This window comes from Aythya marila (genome assembly GCF_965140915.1).
Source record: "Aythya marila genome assembly, chromosome: Z".
Classification (NCBI taxonomy): Eukaryota; Metazoa; Chordata; class Aves; order Anseriformes; family Anatidae; genus Aythya; species Aythya marila.
The window spans coordinates 31,855,081-31,877,235 of NC_139080.1; the positions used below are offsets into that span (position 1 = coordinate 31,855,081).

The 22,155-nt window shown below is 35.2% G+C and overlaps 1 protein-coding gene across 2 annotated transcripts in view; it reads right to left on the bottom strand.

Annotated features, from left to right (window-relative positions):
- PTPRD (protein tyrosine phosphatase receptor type D) overlaps positions 1 to 22,155 on the bottom strand; it is a 397,803-nt gene that overhangs the window by 360,839 nt on the left and 14,809 nt on the right. The window lies entirely within an intron of this gene.

Consider the following 22,155-nt stretch of genomic DNA (forward strand, 5'->3'; position numbering starts at 1 on the left):
TGTAAAAAGTTTCCTTGTGGATCGTCTGCTGTCTTCCTGAGCAGGGCACAAATATTGGTTTCTTTCCTCTGCTCACACAAAACCTAAGTATCTCTATGACTTGCAGCACTAATGGCTAACTGGTTCAAAAGGTATCAGACACAAAGAGCAAGTTTTTTAGATTAATTTAAGAAAGCTGACCAAAAATGACAAAGGCATTCCTATCATTATGCAGAGGAAGGAAACTTTTGAAGTACTTTTCCTATGAGAAAATCTTTCTCAGGAAATATTTATTACCATTTATTATCAGAAGATAAGTACTTTGTTTCACAAATACACACTGTTTATTATTAACAGATATTATCTTTTCTGTAAGGATGATGTTTTGTCAGAGGATTTTAAAACATACAGGGAGAGTAAATATGAGACATTGCATACACATTCATCATTACCAGTTACCATTAGTAAGCTTTACTACTTTGTTTATATGTAATCCAATGTAATGGATTGACTGTATTTGACTATTTGACTGTAAAGTTCCCTAACATGGTACTTAGGTAATTTAATATATCTGTACTGCTCAAAACTGCATTATTAATGGAGCTGACAGTCATTCCTTAACACAGGATATTTGTATGCTGAGCCCAAGGGTTTTCAAAGATCAAGAATACTAAACAAGATCTCTCTCTTAATCAGAGCACTGAACTGAACCACTCAACTTTGCATTTAATATTTCAGATTTTCCATGACAATAACATGGTGTAAAGTAAATTATTTACAAATGCAAATACAACTGAACAGAAAAATCAGGAACCCAAAGCAGCTGCTGGAGACACTTTTAATACAGTACAATAGTGGGTCTAGTTCTAGTTTATTTGTTATGTTTCAAAAAATAAAGGTCTTGCTGAGTTTTCTATCATCAGTGTTTAGTGGAGAATGGAATTGGTTCAGCACCAGAAAGAAAAAGAAGAGCAATGCAGTTTTTTGATTGCAGAGGATAATCTATAAACACAAGGAACAAAGTTGACCCTTGATGTGATCTTTGTTCACCTCTCACAAGGGATGGCAATCTAAAGATATCGTTTTAGGGTAGAAAACAGCTTTTAGGGAAGGTTCCTAAAGGAAATAATTCTTCTATTCAGCTATGTTGCTATAGTAACAGAACCAATCTAGCCTCTTCACAAAGGCTTTTATGTCAACTTCTGTTAGCAAACTCATATAGAAAGTAGAACTCTAAATTAACACACCAGTCATTAAGCTATTAAGACAGGTAAAAGAAGGAAATGGTTTACAAACAAATGTATCTTATCTTGCATCCTAAATACACAGTTTTTGAGGTGTAATTCAGTTTTTCAAAGGGTTTACTGCCCACTGCTATAGTTACTTTTTCACATTATCATGTAATGAAAAAAGAGTACAATTTATGCAGTATGTTGTCCCAAATTCATTGGGTCACAAGCCGTACATTTGTTTCCTCATCCCAACCATTAAGGCAAGGTTACATCACATCACTTCAACTTTCCAAACTTTATTCCTTTAGAGTAGTATTCTCAAGAAAATACATTAGATAAAAACATACACCTACTGAGAAAGTTAACATCTGCCCCATCGTATCTCTTAAGTACTGATTCTGCAAAAAGCTAGCAGGAACTACTACTACTACAAAAATTAAAAGAGCACTTAAGGAAAATCCAAATGGAGATATGCATTTCCAAATTACGTCACATCAAATTTCCCGTAACATCCCACTTAGTGCACAACAGATATTACGGACAGCATAATGTGGATCTCAGTATTTAATAAGAAAGATGAGTTTTCTGCCCATGGTATTCTTGGAGGATTATTAAAACTCATGCAGAACTAAATACTAAATTGTGGATTTCAAGTTGATAACACAAACTAGTGCACTTAACAGGAGATGGTTTGTGAAGGACAGACTTGAACATTCCTTTAGCTTACATGAAGCTTCCTTTTAGCTGCACTTCCTTTAATCTACTAATCCCACATAGTTACATAGTTTTAGTTTGACTGAAAATGTACTATGGAAATATCCAATTCAAGTCTCTTAAAGAACAAACTACTTTTGTATAATATCCAAACACACTTCAGGATTTCACTTCAACTTCTTTCTCCTAGTCCAAAAAGTTTTGATAGTTGTCACCATGAGGAGCATGTGGAAAAGGAGATTTTAGGAATATCCTAAGTTTTCTGTTGATTGCTAACTTAATGTCATTTATTTTGAGACACAAAAGTTTTTTGTTCGTTTGTTTGGTTTGGTTTGGTTTGTTTTTTTATGTGTGCATGTTCTTAAACCAAAAACATGAAGTGGCTTCTCCCACACACACAAAATGAATGCCCTGCTCCAAGTAGGTAAAGGTTCATTCTGTACTGGTGTTTTTTTCTGAAAAGCTTCTAAAATGACTGATTCAGTCTTTGTATTTCATTTCTGAAATGTCACTAAATAAATAAATAAGTGGGAAGTTTCTCTACTGTCCACCAATATTAATAAAAAGAATGTTTTGGATCATTTAAAATATTTAAAAGTCAGGGTATATTTAGTTTCAGAAAATTTTCCTTGTTTTCATGGAACATCAGAAAACCCAGGTTCATCAGTTATAAAGAAATTACAAATGTAGATTTGATAATGTGTTGCTCTTCTTCATAAAGTCTGTATTCAAGAAGTAGTAAAGACACTGTGGATGGTTTGCAGTGATTTCCATGTTTAGACTTGAAATCCTTAAATTACAGTTGTCTGTTTCTGAATTTGAAACAGGTTATCAGATGTCCTGTTTAAGCTCTAAATTATAAGAAAGCTGAACCAACTAATTCTACTGATAAGGTTGACGTGAAGCATATCTAGAATTCCAAACATATTTTTTATTATCATAGCTCCAAAATCCTCAAAAGCCTGAGAAAGCAATCCTGTGGTCATGTCTCCTTCTCCTGTTGGCAAGGTATACCTCAGATTCTGCATTTTATAGCAAAACATCACAGAATCTCAGAATCATGTAGGCTGGAAAAATCCTTTAAGATCATCAAGTCCAACCATCCATCTAGCACAAGTCCACTGCTAAACCACATCTTGCCAAGTCCACACATTCCTTAAGTCTCTAGGGATGGCAACTCCACTGTCTCTCTAGGTAGGCTGTTCCAACCACTGTAAAGGTTGGTTTCTTCTTTCAGTGAATAAATTCTTCTTGGTATCCAATCTAAGCCTCCCCTATTGCAACTTAAGGCCCTTTCCTTCCACCCTTGTCAACTCAGAAAAGTGAACAACACCCTCCTTGCTGCAATGTGCTTTCAGGTTGTTACAGAGAGTGATGAGATCTCCCTTTCAGCCTCCTTTTTTACAGAATCACAGAATCACAGAATTTCTAGGCTGGAAGAGACCTCAAGATCATTGAGTCCAACCTCTGACCTAACGCTAACAGTCCCCACTAAACCATATCCCTAAGCTCTACATCTAAACGTCTTTTGAAGACTTCCAGGGATGGTGACTCCACTTCCCTGGGCAGCCTGTTCCAATGCCTCACAACCCTTTCGGTAAAGAAGTTCTTCCTAACATCTAACCTAAAACTCCCCTGGCTCAATTTAAGCCCATTCCCCCTCGTCCTGTCACCAGGCACGTGGGAGAACAGACCAAACCCCACCTCACTACAGCCTCCTTTGAGGTACCTATAGAGAGCGATAAGGTCGCCCCTGAGCCTCCTCTTCTCCAGGCTGAACAAACAGACTATTTTACAGACTAAACAGCTCCAGTTTCCTCAGCCATTCATCATAAGTTTTGTTTTCTAGTCCCTTCACCAGCTTTGTTACTCTTCTCTGCACATGGTGGCACTCAAGATGATCTGCTCCACGACCTTCCCTGAGGAAGTACCTGAGGAAGTACCTCAGGGAGGTACTGAGGTCAGACTGACAGGCCTCTAATTCCCTGGATCATCCCTCCTTCCTGCCCTTTTTATAGATGGACTTCAGCTCTACACATCAGAAACTGACAACTTGAGTCTCAGTCATCCCTACAGGTCAGAGCACTTCGTTTACACATTCCAGGATAGTCAGAAAATAAAATAGATGAGGGTTTTGAATTCAACTTTTTACAGTTGAAAATGTATTCTAAATAACATGGTAATTTACAAATAGGGTGTAAGGAGCAGTGGAAGGGCCCTTTGTCCAAAATTTCACATAATTATGTACAAATTAAGAGTTCATATTCTGTTATTCTTCCTCATTGATTAAACATCTAACCACAGATACTCAGGATAATTCTTACTTCCAAATAAATTCTACCAATAGCTGGACTACTTGGAGCACTCTCCAGTTATTTACTCAACACGCCCTGTCCTGGTTTCAGTTAGGACAGAGTTAATTTTCTTCCTAGTAGCTGGTAGAATGCTATGTTTTGGATTAGGATGAGAAGAGTGCTGATTACACCCTGATGTTTTAATTGTTGCAGAGCAGCGCTCACACCAAGCCAAGGACGTTTCAGCTTCTTGCTCTGTCCTGCCAACTGGCAGGCTAGGAGTGCAGCAAGAACAGGGAGGAGACAGACCCAGGACAGCTGACCCCAACTAGCCGAAGGGGTATTCCATACCACCTGATGTCATGCTAAACAATATATAGGGGTGGCTAGTGGGGGGAGGGGAGCCGGACTGCTCAGGGTTAGGCTGGGCATCAGTAAGCATGTGGTGTGCAATTGCATTGTGCATCACTTGTTTTGTACACATTATTAGTAGTAGTACTATTATCATCATTATTGTTATTATTATTATTGTTATTATTATTATTGTTATTATTATTATTGTTATTATTATTTTCCTGTCTTAATAAACTGTCTTTATCTCAACTCACGGGCTTCACTTTCTCATTTCTCTCCCCCATCCCAGAGAGGGAGGAGGAGGGTGAGTGAACAACTGCATGGTGTTTAGATGCCGGCTAGGTTAAACCACAACAGCCCACAGCACCTTCTTCTTTTCCCTAACTCCAACTAGCAGACTAGATTGTTCCCGGAAAACTAGCAGAACACTTCCCGTTCAAAAAATAAATGTCACCTTGTCAGTAAGTCCTTTCTCATTCTGCTAATGGCAGGTTAACTGATGTTTTCAAATTGTAGACTGACTCAAAAGTTTATCCTTTGCTGTTTCCAATTTGGTCAACCCTTCTGTTCCAAAGAATGATGCAGAAATATGTGCAGATTTTGGTGATGTTCTGTACACCCAGAGGAGACAGAAATTGTTGTATCAATTAAATTCACCTAGCCCTGGACTAAACTCAGTGGTATGACAAATACTCATTTTTTTCCTTGTACCTTTCTTCAAATCTCCTGCTACTAACAAAAAGTACAACAGAAAAGCAGTGGAGAGGAGCTTTTCCCAGCAAAACTTCTATGTTGTATCTTAAGAACAGTTTGTCATTAAAATTTATAATTCAGTATCTTTAAGACAAATGACACAGCTCATGTTTATTTCTCAGAAGAGATTTAAGAAGCACTCAGCATATAAGACATGAAACTGCTGAGAGGAAAAGACTGAAGAGTAACTGTAGATCACTGTTTCTAAAGAGAACATCTAATTGTCTCTGAGACACAGGAACCCTTTGGCTGTTGTTTTGAATAGATGCTTAAAAGTGTTCTCTAGATTATCAGCCAGTACCTGTAAATGTTGTCAATAATTTTAAAAATGCTGAGAAGCCACGTTCAAAATGTATTAAGTTTGAGTGTTTCAAATAAGCATAACTATGCAAAGAGCAACCTTTTAGTGCAAAGGAACACTTTCATGAAATTGCAGTATCATCTGATGACTCTGTATACATGAGTGGTAGATAGGAAGAGCATCAGCTGTTTTGCTTTCAAATCTGTGTCGACAGCAATTATTTATGGCTTGGATTTTTTATTCTTTCCAGATTGCAAATGGTTTGATCTGTCAGCAAAATATCCACGTGAACTGTGTTCTTAATGGTCATCTATGCAGCTATGCTGGACTATACAGGAAAACACTGTCCCAATAAGTCTTCTTCCTAATGAGTGAAATGAATCTAAAAATTCTGGGGACTGTGTTCTCTCTAGGGCTTTAGTTTTATGTTCCTTAACCACTTGCAGTAAAATCCTCCAAGACATCAGGCCTCCATGACCCACAGAATCAGAATTAATCATTTAAGTTACTCCTTCAGGTGGAAGACATTCATAGTGCACAACAAAATTAGACGGAATGTTATTTCTCTGGTCTATCATTCATTTTGTTCCCTTTTAAAATTATGTGCTTTAAAACTATGCTCATCAACCTTTGAAAACTAAGCCATATTTCTTTTAATACATCAAAAATATTCCTACCTGAAGCATACTATTTGTTTTTCTACTCATATTCAAATGATAATGCATAAGACCTAAACGGACTGACTCCTGTGATATTTTTGGAAAAGTTATCTCTAATGATGACATAAAAAACAGTGACTCTGGAATAAGCTTTTATCCCTGTGAAAGCCCTAAAATGTAGTATTTTTATCACTACTTACAGTACTGTAATAAAGCGTTTTCACAAATGTTTTCAGTGAAACCTTTACCAAGTTTTTATGCCTTCTGAAACAAGTCAGAGAAGCTTTTATTTGGGGACCCTTTTCCTTATGGATTGGGTTAGATAATTTTTGTTCAAAGTGGCAAAACCTGCTATCTGACTGCCTGAATCTTTTTATTTAATTGTACAATTCTTCCAAAATCTCAAATCTTGTGTTACAACGGACTTCTGTAACAGGTCTGGGTATAGCAGCTAACATTTAAGTTACTTGTTCAGCTTACACACCTAATAATCTCATTTAACTGCCCTAAGCTATAGCTGACATTTACATGGACAAAGTAGCAGGTGGCTACAAGTTTGTTCACTCATTTCTTTGTTGTTAATATCAGCACTAAAGTTTGCACTCTACACCTGTTAACACTTCTTTTTGTTTGTCCTTTTCAGGCAAAAATACATCTGGAAGTGCTATGCTAAAATTCTGATATCTGAGAGGGAGAATGAACTGAAAAAGTAAAGTTCAGAGATAACTTCTCTTCCTCCTAGAGCTTTCCCATCAGGAACTGTCTGCTGTATAAACAATCATACAAATCTGCATACATCAGACTACAATAGAATACATTTTTGTAACAGCCTTTTGCTTAAAGTGTTATATACACATGTCATATATGCAACCCCAAAATTTGAACAACTGCCTTGGATCTTAGAGGCTATATTTCTTTTAGCACACTATGTCAGAAACTATGTTTATTTTACTGAACTATGTTCCCATTTGCTGGGTAGTTCCTTTTTTTTTTTTTTTTAAATCTTTTGCAACACAGAAGAATCATGTTATGTTTCTGCAGTCAGAGTAAAGTTTACGTCTAAACGTGTCAATGATAAAACAACCGTTGCTTCAATGGTCAAATTAGGCCATTTCAGTTTCTCTCTCTTCCTTAAAAGTATCTTTTTTCCCTCAACCTTCTAACTTCAGGGAAAAACAATGCAATGCAAGGCAAAAAACAACAGGCAATACCAACGCAAGCCAGAATTCCAACTAGCATTAAGAATATGAATCCCCATCACAACAAAATGTTTGTCAACACCTTTGGACGATTGTTTTAAATTTGAGAACTCCTTCTCTACAAAAATCATGTCTCCATACAAGGTTAGTGTCATTCATATTGCACTGGGCCTGCATGTGATGGAGAAAATTAGTTATTTTTCTTCATAGAAGACCATATGGTGCTACATTTTGGATCTGTAACTTAAACAATGTTGATAACAATGATGTTTTAGCTATTCCTGCGCCATACTTGCACAGGGTCAACTTTTTATTTTGTCACTCTGCCCTGTAGTGATTAGGCTGGGGTAGCCAGGAAGCTGAGAGGCAACACAGCCAAAACAGCTGATCTGAACTGATTAACTGACTGAAGGATATTCCATGTCATATAATGTCATGCTCAGCAATAAAAATTGAGGGGAGGTTATTCTGGGGAAGATAGCCATTGCTCAGAGGCTGTCTGTGCACAGGTCTACTTGGGAGAGGTGATGAGTGCCACTCACCACCTTTACATCACTCCTGTGTGTGTGCTTCTTTTGTTTTGGTGTTGTTGTTTGTTTGTTTTCCTTCCTCTTTCCTTCAGTTACTAAACTGTCTTTACATTGACCATCCTATACTCTTCCCAAAACTGGAGGGGCAGGGGAGAAAGAGAAACACCACTGGGTGCTTAGCTGCTGGAATGGGTCAACCCACCACACTTATTAAGTGCAATAAAATTTCACAGGAAAAAAAAAAAAAAAAAAAGAGAGAGAACTAGAGGAGAGTGAGAGGAGAGCAAAAGGATACCAAGAATCATAGAATATCCCAAGTTGGAAGGGACCCACAAGGATCATCGATTCCATCTTCTAGCACCACACAGCTCTACCCAAAAATACAGACCATGAGTAAGTGCACAGTCCAAATGCTTCTTAAACTCTGAAAGGCTTGGTGCCATGACTGCATCCTTGGGGAGCCTGTTCCAGTGCACGACCAATCTCTCAGTGAACCTCTTCCTGACATCCATCCTGAACCTCCCCTGGCACAGCTTGACTCCTTTCCTTTGGGTCCTATCATTGGTCACCAGAGAGAACAGATCAGCACCTGCCCCTCTGCTTCCCCTTGTGAGGAAGCTATAGACTGCGAAGAGCCTCCTCTTTTGCAGGCTGAACAGGCCAAGTGAATTCAGCCACTTCTTACACATCTTCCCCTCTAGGCCCTTCACTGTCTTTGTAGACCTTCTCTGGACACTCTCCAACAGTTTCATGTCCTTTTTGTATTGTGGTGCCCAAAACTGCGTACTCGAGGTGAGGCCGCACCAGCACAGAGTAGAGCAGGACAGTCACTTCCCTCGGCCAACTAGCAATGCCGTGCTTGATGCAACCCAGATGCATCAGAAAGAGAGAAAGCTAGAGAAAGAAAACACTGTGTATTCTTTGGAAATTAAGAAAACTACCACTGTAAAATGTCGTATCTTTTCAATCAGTGTTTATTGAAGTAAGTGTTTTTCCTTGAAAGATCAAAGAAATAACTCAAGGTGGAAGTGACTATTTTTTAATACAAAAAAAAAAAAAAAAAAAAAAAAAAAAAAAAAAAAGTAAAGGAAGTGAACTAACATTTAGGAAATGATGGGCTTGACATCCCATTTGGCTGAATATGACAATGTAGGTATAAGAACATGCATGAGTTCTCAGCAGGTAGGTTACAAATGCTACAAATGAAGTGTGTTCAAGTATCACAAAAGATCAATGCAAGTATACATCTCCATTGTAATGCAAATACTGCTTACATCTCTTTTCTTCAGAGAATAAAATAAAATTAAAATAAAAATGCAAGTAGATTAACTATAATAATGCATTTCAAACACAATTGGACTTTTTTACTGGCAGTGAGACTCTGAGTGAATTGTGAGCATGGACACTTCAGCAAAAGCACTGCTGACTCAAAGGAACAAAAAGAGAAATTGTGTTCATAAGGTCTTTGTATATAAAAGGGTTTGTACAAAAAGCAACTGAAAAGAAATATTTAATCAAAATTGAAAGAGTTACTATAAACGGTGTGGAAACATTAAACATCTATGAGTTTTCTATAGCAAAAAGAGCTGAGAAGGTAAAGAAACTATCTTGATTACAATATACATTATTTCTATGCCAAAAGCTATTATCATTTTTCCTCACGATAAATCAACTTTCTGTAAGACTTATACTGTTATAAAAATGATAAATATAACCCCATTTCTCTCTTCTCTGAGCTGAGATTCTGTACCAACGGTGAGTGCTTTTGAGTACATAAGGCTCTTCTAGCAAACTCCATTATCCAAGACACCTTCTCAACCAAAATGCTTGAAAGCAATGCCATGTATTCTACTGAATGAAATAAATGACAAGATGCCGACGTTACAAATGACTTTCAAATCTCAGCTAGATCACAAATATTTTGTTTCTCAAGTTAATCCAAAAACAAATATGCCATTGGCTGCAACCTTAAAACTAGAGTGTGAAGTAACTCAAGCGCTTCTGAGAAGAATATAAGGACTTGAAAATGTTTTCATCTGAGATCTCTCTCATTTTTTGGTGTTAAGCCACAGAAGAAATAAAAGGAAAGGGAAAATTATTTCATATTAGCTGATCCAATGACTGATAATGCAAGGCTGATTGTGAAGAACTGATTGAAAATGCCATAAACATGCATGTCTTGAACAGAGTAAAAGTGTGAATATTTTAAGGAACGTACAGAAAATATCTAATAAGCATGATTCAAAAGAACCGTAAGAAACTCAAATTGCTGTAAGACAACAAAATTTTTTTTTTGTTATTTCTAAAGCTTCTTGTAAAAGTCAAAATTCTTTAAACAGATGAAAACAGCTGATAGTCATTTTTTTTAATGAAAAATAACAGTTTAAAGAAGTTACTCAGAATTAATGCAACTGAAATCAATGAGATTTCCAAGGAACCTAAGAATTATTTCAGAATGAAAAAAAATGTCATTTGTGATTCCAAAATTGGAAAGAAATATGTCACCAACTAATGCCTAGCAATGGTCATATGCAAACTACTTCATAACAGATTTCTTACAAAAGATTTTGAAATAGAATTTATTAAGACAATTTATTTCAAAATGTTAACTGACCTCACTAATTAATTACAGAATTCCAGAATCATGGCTGAGGTTAGAAGAAACCTCTGGAGCTCATCTGGTCCGACACACCTGCCCAAGAAGGGCCACCTGGGCAGCTTGCACAGGACTATGTCCAGAAAGCTTCTGAAGATCTCCAAGGATGGAGACTCTGCAACTTCTCTGGGCAACCCATGCTGCTGCTACTGCATCACCTTTACAGTACAATGTATTTCCTAATGTTCAGAAGGAATCTTCTGTGTTTCACCTTTTGACCGTTGCTTCATCTACTGTCAGTGGACACCACTGACAAGAAACTCTAACAAAAAATACTTTATTTTCTTTGCTGTAAAACATCTATGTTTTCTTCATATTTTGTCAATTTCTTAAGCATGTATGTTCTCCAGGAAATAATAAAATCATTAAGGTTGTAAAAGACCTTCAAGATCATCTGAAAAAATCTGAAATAAAAGCATATTTTAAATTTTATCTCTCATCCATTATATTAAAACTTCATTTATGTATAAGGCAAATGAAATTACTGCGAAGAAAGACCAAGTATAACTAATTATAAAGAGGCTGCTCGTATGTGAAACCACATTATGAAGCCTTAAGCAGTTTTTTTCAGGCATCACTCAGAAGCCTAGAACTATTTAAAACATTCAGACTATCACAGTCATTCTCAAAATGCAGTGACAAAGGAGATCTTATGGCATTATGTTTTTAAAGTAACCCCGCAGAGGAGAGAACAAAAAAAAAAAAAAAAAAAAAGGTGGCTGTATCGCTGGATTCCACTCAGTCCACACTTACTCATTTCTGTCCAAGGACTCTGTCATATAATTACAGTATCTTAAAAAATAACTAGAATGAATCAATGAGAATCTTCATATAAATGCATATGCATATATAGATGTTCTAGGGAGGCAGTAAAAATTTCCTTGAAATTCTGCTAACAACAGCAAATCTCAGGGGTACAATATCACCTTGGAAAAAAATAGAATGACACCATAAATCCTCCTATAGGTCCTACAGAAATGGCCATTGAAGTGCCTCAGAATTCCAGAGAATAGGAAACAACAGGATTTTGCATGAAATAAAAAAAATAATAAAGCAAACAAACGGAAAAATAAACAAAAACCACACAATAGTATTATGATATCAAAAGGTATAATATTATATGAAGGCTGAATATTCTCTGCATAACTGCATTCCATCTTCAATTGTGTAACTCTGAATCTTTTCTCTTCCCCCTCAGCAATGCATTCTAATGTCAATCAAAAATATTTACATATATCTGACAGACAATTCAAACAATCTATAATAAGCAAAAACATGCCTACTATTTTAGTGTATGCTTTTACTGTTAGCTGAAATGTCAGTAGTTTGAGGCTGCTCAGTGGCATGGATGATTATTAAAGTAAGTTTTGGAGGAAAAAAACAATTGTTACGGGATCTGATTGAAGATCCATGGTAAATATCACACACTTCTACAATATTCTGCTATATGGATATCACATATAAAAGTTTTTTTTGCAGGTGTTATTTACTACCCATGTGACATATTTTGGCTGGACCAAATGATCTTGGAGTCTTTTCCAACGTTAATGACTCTATGATTCTATGATATTTAAATCACATACCCTTTGCCAAGTAGCATTGCTTATGGGACATACTCTAATGTTGCAAGTCCACACTGTTTTAAGTACTAAACACTTAAATAAGGAAATACAGTGACTTTGTAAGTCATATTGCTACCCACCACAGCGTAGAATTTAGTTCAAATAGTTCCTTATTTGAAGCTTCAGATTGGGAACTGATGAAAACTTTGTTGTTAACAAATACATCATGTATGCAGAGTCAAATTAATTACTAAGAGAAGAACACTGAGAAGTTCACGGCTTCCATAAAATGTGGGCATTACCCATGCCTCATGCATACTAGCCTCGAAAGGATTGCATTACATACTGTTACCAATATGCTTATACTACATTGTGAACCTGAGCTGAAGACAGGATCATGAATACAGTTGCAACCAAGTTGTTACAAAACTTCCTGAAATATGAAATACACTCAAGCTCTTTCCATGCGTTTTTACAATCTTTAGGAAACAATTTTTATTACATCTATGCTAGCATGTTTTGCATATTCTTTATTGATTCTCTGTGGAGTATCCAAACATTACAGTTATTAACCAATGTGGTCCTGAAAAAATACTAGTAATTCTAAAGGATGATTAAAATGTTAAATGATAAATGTCTGGTAACAAAACTAGGAGTGGAGCTAGGAATGGCCTTGCACCCTCCTCTCTTTTTATTTATGTCTTTTGCATACAAAATAATATCCAGTTACTTGTATTATATTAATATAAGAACTTTTCTGGGGGTGTTCTTACATCTAAGAAGGCAAAACCTCAGACACTTGGCAGAACTCCAGCAATTACTGTTAAAAATAAATAAAAAAATAAATAAATGCTATGTGTTATCCAGTTCTCCAACAATTTAAATCTGCAGATCTCATCTACTTCAGAGGTACCTCCATTTAAATCATATCTCCACTCTACAGATGGAAGAACTGAAGCACTGAAAGAAGAAAATTGTCCACAAGTGTACAGTACGTGTGCCTCCCTTATCTTGAATTATCTTCTATGAATAACGTCACAGTGGCAATGTCAATTCTATGTTATTCTTTGAACAACGTTACTATGGGCAAACACTGGTTTGCCCATAGCCAGCCAATCTTTGATATGCAGAAGACAGCTGCTTTTCATACCTATGTGAATATAGTTGTTTCTTTTTTTTTTTCTTTCAATAAAAATGCTTCAGACTTTGCAATATCATGGTCATTGAGACTGACACAAAAAAGCATTTAGTAAGTTAAAAATGTCTGCAGTATATCGAGAAAAATGCAGCAACAGTACTCCCTAACAGCAGGCCTGATTCTCACCAAATCTTTTTAAAATGGCTGACAATTCAAGTAAAATGATGCCCTTCAAATCGAGACAGTTACGTAGCTGAAATCACTACACAGGTATTGGAAAGAGATCCAGCCAACAGTAAGAGGAAAAATCTAAGAATTCTTGCATAACAAAGTAACTTAAGGCAGAGTCATTAAAAATAAAGCAACTACGGTTACAGGATTGGGATCTCTGCAATAAAATTTAAGCCTACAGCAAAAATCAAAAGGTGTAAAACACAAGAATCCTAAGGAAAGCCTCACAGACCACACTGCTGCTGCTTCAGCAACTGCAAAAATCAATACAACTTTTCAGATCAGTTTTTTGCTTGGTAAGCACTCTCTTATTTGCCTCTGCAAGTAAGACAATGCAACTGTGATTGTTTTGTTTGTTTGTTTTGTTATCAAACAAAACAAAATACTGCTGTTTAAAGAAAATACTGATAGCATTGGTAAAGATGTGAAAGTTTCTCTCATAACTTTCGAGTAAACTTTTCCCATCTTTGGGATATGCATCCAGTAATCGTATTGGAAATATTCCTATAAAGTAGTCACAGCCTTAAAAAAAATTGAGTAAAAAAATATTAGCATACAATTTTGTGAAGAACTTTGTCATACAGTTAGGTATTTTTATTTTGATTACTACTAAGATTCATTTTCATTCCCCGTAAAGCCCTATAATCATGGGTGTTCAGAATTTCTCCAAGGAAATTCTGTATAATTTCATTTTCACCTCCGCGACCAGTAGTTTGACATTACTTGTTAAGACAAGTGCATGCAGCACAGAAGAAACTAGTTACCTAGATTGTTTTTTTCAAATGCAGTTTACAATTATGAAGCATAATAACCTGAAGGTTAACAATATTTATTATTTTAGATTTTAAAAGATTAAGCATCTTCACCTACACGACCTCTTCACAAATAACAGCAAAGAAATTATAATTATTTGTATTCCAACAGCCCAAACAATTAACAGGTAATATATTTATCTACCCATGAAACATTCTCACTATATTCATCTTTAGAAGTATCCACTTAATATATTTCATTGAGAATGCCATGTTAAACTAGTTCAATTAGGGAAAATCTAACTGAATCAGAATGAAATCCACTTAAAATAATAGGCATAAAATTGCACGGAATAGGAGCTTTTTACAAATTTATACATTCCTATAATGTCAATTACAATAACCTTAGGCATGTTTAATCAGCAATTATGATGTTAGTAATAATAGCAATAATAATAGTACATTAAATCCATTTTGTGCTCTTCATAAGTTTAGACAGCAGTTTCATTAAAACGAAAGAACAAAACAAAACGATGGATTGTTCGGTTATGGATCCACTCTGTGACAGAGGCACAGTGGACTGCAAAGATGTCAGGTCTCCTAAAACAACAAAAGTTTTTTGCTGCAGTGAGTGATTGCCACAATCAACAACAAAGATCATTTAAAATTACAGTTAAGCTGAAAAACAACAGTGTAAAAACACAAAAGAAAAAGACAGAATAAACATAGCTAAGCAAAAGTCTTGAAAGTGTTACTGGAAGAACATGCGAGAGATTTTTCGTTCTATTTCTTACATCTCAATATATAAAAAAATAATAATAATAATAATCACTGGGATTCAGAATGTGTCCTAAAAGTGTAAAAACAACATTTGCTGAGAAGTACATTCAAAAAAAGTCAGACTGTTGAACATGAATGTAAAAGCTTTTGTAATTTAAAACTGAAAAGGTATGTTTTCCAGAGCAATAAACCTAACAGTTCACAAAGCTGAATTGAATTCTAGCCTTTTTAGTTTGTCTAGCAAAAAATATGACCATCCCCATAGCACAGCAACTATATGAAATATCCATTTGTTATGTCTACGTAGAATATGGTACAGAGAGATGTATCCCCTCCTCAGAAGAAAAGGTCAGTATCAAGGTGATGCCCTGTATTTTCTGTCTGATTTTCAGTTCTACTACACCGTGTATCAAAGCATTTCTGTTACAATTCATTTTACTATGTCCTTAACTCCTTCTTGTTTCAATTTGCTTCAAATATGCAAGTACAATACTTCCATTAAAATAATTACAGAGCTAACAATTAATCTAGGCATGACACAGTATGCATTGTCATGATGAAAACAGAGCATTCTTCAGTTAGCTGGGAGTTATACAGAGTTTATAGACTATGGTTGATGCCAAACTTGCAGTGAAACTTAGTCGAACAAATTTAATTTCTGAAATTAGTTTGGTTGAAAAAGGTCACCATACTTAGAGCAGTAAGACAAAATTACACTACACAATGCAGACGATGTAATAATACTCTAATATAACTTTAATCTCAATTGAGGATAGTATTTAAGAATAATAAAAAAAAAATGCAACATTTGCATTTACTATCAAGTTGCGCCAATTGCAGAGTATCTAAAACCTTACATCATGACTGACACTTGCAACTTTTCAGAGTAAAACCAACAAGTTCCACCGACATTTCTAAAAAAGAACATCTCTTCTATGCCTCATGAGACTTCCCTTCAGTGCAGCAGAGATCTGAACTGTTGTCAATACCTTCATACAAAGCTTAGGAACGTTACAGCACCAGGCCAAAAAAGCCCAAGCACTCTGTGTATTTCTGGAATGCTGAATGACAAAAGCCACATAAGTTATCATGGGAATTCCTTAGTAAGACAACTGAAGGCAACAGGAAAGCTTTTTCCTTCAAACTGTCCTTGAAGAGCAGCATTTCAATTCTGGCTTTAACACTATGTGCTGTGGGTTATTTTTTGTTTTGATTTTTTTTTTTTCCTGGACGTTTTACACAGAAAAGAGCACTCCTAATGCCTTGGACTAAAATAAATCAGAATAAGCCCTTCTCAAACTCTTCTGGATCTCACCTATGGAACATACAAACCCATTCTCACAGTGAGATGGCAAGTGCTCCCCTACTACCAGCTACCAAACGTAGTCCAAAAATTTTAACTGCAGAAGCTTATACTAAGGGTGTTGCAAGCTTGCCAACAGCAGTTCTTGTCAGGAAATCATGCTGATGATGCCCTTTTTCCCCGAAGTCATACATCAGATGAAACTACGTTAAAGCTATACTTTGCTCAATTTTCATGCATATAAAAACTAAATAGAGCTGGATACAGGTAGAATCATGATACAGACATCAGATGCTGGATCACGTAATTTTCCAGAGGACCTCCTTCCTTCAGTTAGTCTGTAAACCAAATGCACAAAGGACAAAAATGAGACTGTGTGGCCAGCTCCAAGGTTTTAGCTTCTTGGCCATTAAGTTTCCGAACAAACTAATCTTTTCACTTTCTAGCAGAGCATATAGGAGGTCTTCATCTCAAACAGAACTTAGAAATACTCAAAACATCCCTTCTACAGAGTTAACATTAAAGTGCCTTTCTTTAAGGCTCATCATGGATCATCAGCTCTTCCTTCCCTACTACAATAGCATCCCTAGGTAATCCTTTCATCTACTGTTTCTCACCCTTTATACAATTTTAGGTTTCTTTTTCCCAAGGCTGTGATTTATCACTGACATGCAGCCCTCTTGCTGCTACAGCTTGTCTCAGTCACCCACTTAACTTTCTTTAAATCACATTCAAACTGTAATTTCCTCTCTAATTTATTGCAAATTTTGTACAAGAACAAGATGTTTTAGTAATGTTTATAAGATACGGGGGCTTTACTATGTAGGTCTCTAGATCAAAGTCATCTGTAACCAGGACAGGCCACTGAAGATTTGGTGGTGTTTTTTATCAACTACGGAAGATACGCTGATAGTCTCTGTCAGATTTTAAATGGACAGATCTTCACAGCATAACTTTACAGGAAACAGTATTATACCTGTTTGGCCCTGGCAGCAGAGAGGTCAGTCACAGAACATGTACAGGAAATAATGCTTCTGAAACGAGTAGAAAATACTCCTTCAGAGCAGAATAAAACTACCCCAGTCAATAAATATGTGAAAATACTCGTCATCATTTACCACAGAATCTGCAGTACATCTTACTTTTTAAGTAGTAGAACCCTGAAATATCCCTTCCTATCTATCAAATCTATCAGATTGCATGTGAAAGTATGCTAAAATTGCAATTCATGCTTCATTATAGTGCTTAAAAGAAGGCTACCCATGATTGCTGCACTTCTTCTTATGTATTTAGAGCAATCTTTTTCACTTCTTCTAATTAATTTAATGTTCATTAAAGTAACAGGAGAAAAGAAAGCACAAACAGCATGCCTCATGAAAACAGATGCCTTCTTACATTGCACACTCAGCAGTTAAATTAAACATGGTTTGGGGATGGTCAGAACATCCTGTGTGTGAGAAGTTACATTTATTCTACCACTAAAAACAGAGAAAACATTCAAAATATTAATTAAAATGAAAGGTATTTGAAATATGAAGTACACATTGTCCTAGATCAGCAATGGGAGGATGGTAAGTCAAACACTGGAAACAGATTACCTAGTAATTTCAAGTTTACTTATTCAGTGCTACTTTGTACATTAAAATATTTATTCAAAGATTTCAGATCCAAAACATCATCTGAATTATGATCTAGTGTATTCAAATAATGCCAGTTGAATAGGTTGTTATTAAAATAGTACAGGTGCAAATATATTCCTCATAAAACTAGCCTTATTGTCAATTGAAAAATAAATTTTAAAAAATATACATAAACTGTAAATCAGGCTGTAAAGCTCAACAGATATAAGAATTTAATTCAGGTAAGCATAAGAAAATTCACAGTAATATTCTAGTTCGAACTTATCTCAACTTTCAAGAGTTCTCAGTGAAAATGTTTCTGTATTAAACAAGCTAAGGAACATTAGCAGAAGTCTCCCAGAAAGAACTAAAGATAGGTCAGGCTTACAAAGCCTGTATTTTTGAACACCAATGTCCAGCTGTAACTGTGCTATACCTGGTTCATTTCAGATCTACCTGCCACGTATAATAATTATACCCAAACAAGTTCTGCTTTTCATAATCATACAATAACTGACGCTTAATTGTACAGTAAAGCAGCATATGCTCACTCTAACTACTAAAAACACAATCGGAGGTGAGAAATTAAATTTCAGACATCCCATGCAATTTGAAAAGACAAAAGTATTTATCCTTTCAGGATTTTTTTGTACATTCTGTATCCATTCCTCATCAAAATTGAACTAGGGTGAACATAAAAGGAGTAAACTTGAATTATCATTAGGCATGATAATTACTTTATCCATTCATCATGCATTCTGAAAAATGTTAATCAAAACAAGAAAGAAAAAAAAAAGTAGTGAAGGAGCAACCCAGTCCTGAGTAGCTTTATTCCAGGTGTTTCAAATTTTTGTACGATTACACTCTAAAAAGCAAATAAATATTTTACTTTTTTATAAATACAAAGCTGTGTCTGTGTCACAGACATACCTGTTTTCTACTGAGACAATGATTTTTTATGATGGAAACATTTAAGCACTTAAAAAAAAAAAAAAAGTATATGCAACTCCATGTAACTCCATATACAAAAAGTCCGAAAATGAAAGAAAGGGAAACAAATGTAAAACAAAGCTGCAGAAGTCTATCCCACCAGTGATGTAATTCAGAGAAGGGGAAATCTTCACTGAGAAATTAAAAAAATCTGAGGTGTCTCATTAGTCGGGGAACATTTCTGTTTAAAACTCTTAGTGCTTCATTATGAATTCCAGTTTTAAATCCTGTAACTTCCAACAGGTAATTTAAGCACCAAAACTGTTCAGTCCAAATTGAACAAAAGAGACTTAAGAGCCACAGTCTACCGACTGCTGCTCCAACACTGGATCACTTAATAAAATAAAGAGCTTTAAAAAAATTGTTAAAAAACTTTTTAAAAACTGTTTTAGAAAACTTTTTAAAAACTGTTTACCAAGATAAATGCCCCTAAACTAAATCATTTATATGGAAGAATACAATATAATAATATTATATAATTCTTATATATAGATATAATATATATATCTATATCTTATATATCTTATATATAATTCTTATATTAAGAAATGTCGAGGTTTGGTCTTAACTGCCTCTTCCTGCATGAAAAGTATTCTCAGAATTCCTACCCTGTGCTCATGGGTGCTCAAAATTTGTTTTAATAGATTTCTGTATGTAATTATTTAAAGTTTTTGAATCTAGATTATCTACTGAAAATCTATCTTGTGCATAGTAAAAGTGCCAGTTCATGTGCAGAAAGGGTTAGTAACACTAGTAAAACACTTTCCTTATTATCTCTTCTCTTACACAAGATCATACAAACATTATGTGCTGGCAAAACCTAACACTATCAATTAGTTGCGGTTTCTCACAAAGGTTGGCTCTTCTAAAGAATTAGGCAATTCTGTGCCCCTCCAGCAAAGACTTCTAAATCAAATTTAGACAAAACTTCTGGACATACGGCTAGCGAGGACCAAGTTCATTCATTCTGATGCAAAGAACTCTGTACGTTACAGTGTGGGCCCACAGCTATCAGAGAAAATACATACACTGAAAGCATCAAAATGAAAAATACTGAACAACTACAGTGCTGGTATTAAAACTTGTGTGGAAAGCAGTGGAGAAAGGAGGTATGGGAGAAGAAAAATGCATCATACGTCACCTAATGGTCAGAAAAGTGGAGCAATCTAACTTTTGATCTAAAAGTAGACTGTCTAACCTGGTGAATCTAAATGAGAACGTATTTGAAAAGCACTTGAAGTAATGTCAGAGTTTCATAAATTAAATAAAAATATTAATAAAAATAACTTTTAAAACTTCATTTTTTTTTTCTGGGATGTGGTGCTGAGACACAGCATCAAAATCTAATACAATACCTCCCAAGCAATAAGAAATTCTCATGATTTATGTGTGTGCATTTGTCTGTGTGTATATTTGTACGCATGCATGAGTCCTCAGGACTAAAAAGAAAGAAAAGATTTCCATCTGTTCATAGTAATCATGATGCTTTTCACTTCCCAGGGAAAAATACTTATCAATTTAAAAATATGAATCTATGTGGCTCCGTTCTACGTTATTTTTATGAGTCAACTGCAATTGTAAACATTTCAATCCTACAGAGAAAGTTACAAAGAAAAGACAATTTACATATACTAATTTGGCAAAAATTGCTTTCTAAATAACTGTGTTTTACAGGAGCCATATTCTATTTTTCTTTTAGTGCTTTTTTGACAGCCAGGAATAGATACAAGTTGTAATTTACTTGTATCAATTTCCTACTTTACTAGTGTCCAGTAAAATCATTCAAACAGCATGACAGATAAAAGGCAATAATGAAAAGCATTTTCAGTCTTCAGAAAGCTATAATGTGCACTGAATACAAACAGCAGTTAGAGAATAAAAATTAAAAACAAAGCAAAACAAAACATACTCATACTTAAAGTCCTGCTGGCACCTTGTAAGACAACTCCTGAATATATTTCAGTATCCAGCAATGAAAATGTTATGTAAAATGATGTTCATTGATCCAGTAATCCCCAAAGCTCTTAGAGTGACTTTAATTTACCTGAACACAGAACTGCTTTGAGAAAAATCCTTCTAGACCCTGCCAAAATCTGACTGCAGGGAACAGCATATTTTCAAAGTCATAAAAGCAGAACAACAAAGAAGATGTCAAACACAAGGCCAATGGCAGCTGAAACTATCATGTTCTTTACACAATTAGCAATTGACAGTGTGAAGATTACTGGTAAAACAAGCAATGAAGTACAAGATGAAAAGAAAGTTGATTGTAGGTGACAGTAAAATATTTTTAGGAATAACAGTCTGTACAATCTAAAGGCTATAAAGTATACAGAACAACAACAAAAAAATCAACAAAAAATATTTGCATCCCACAAAAGTATATTTTAGCAGAAGGCTGTTCTTGATGAAGTTTATGGTGAAATTAGAACACCATAAGAAGACCATATTAGTTTGAATGCAATGCACTGTATACTACCATATTCCAATTCCAACTGATGTCAACAAAACAGATTCTGTTCTGTTCGAGATTTTAATTTATACTTCTGTTTCAGTTTTAATTTTTTAGCAAAAGTAAATACTATCTAGAATTAGGGTTCCTAATTAGTACTTTCTTCCAGGGTTGTAGGATGATCTTCTGATCAAGTGTTTCAACTGCACATAATAAAATTACTTCAGTTATACTGGTGATAATAAAATTACTTCAGTTATACTGGTGGTAGAAAATACCAGCATGTACTAGCTATGAAAACTACTGCTTTAAAAAATTAATATGTAAAAAATAGAATAATCAAGGCTCTGTACATAACAGATTCTCTGCCCTATAAAATAAGTTACATTATTGTTAAGACAACTTTTATTCAAAATAAAAAGGGAGCAAAATCTTGTGTTACAATCCCAAGCAATACTCTCCTGCATCTACCTTTATTTGATTTGTATAATTCATATAGTAATCCTTTCTGTGACTTATCAATTACTAGTTTTTGCCAATTATGCAGTAAGTAATCTGTTTAATTTGTTTTAGAATATGCTTATTCCTTTACAGGTAAGTTCCCATGTGCTGAATTCCATACAACTATGTAGGGGGTGGAAGACTGCACTGAAATAG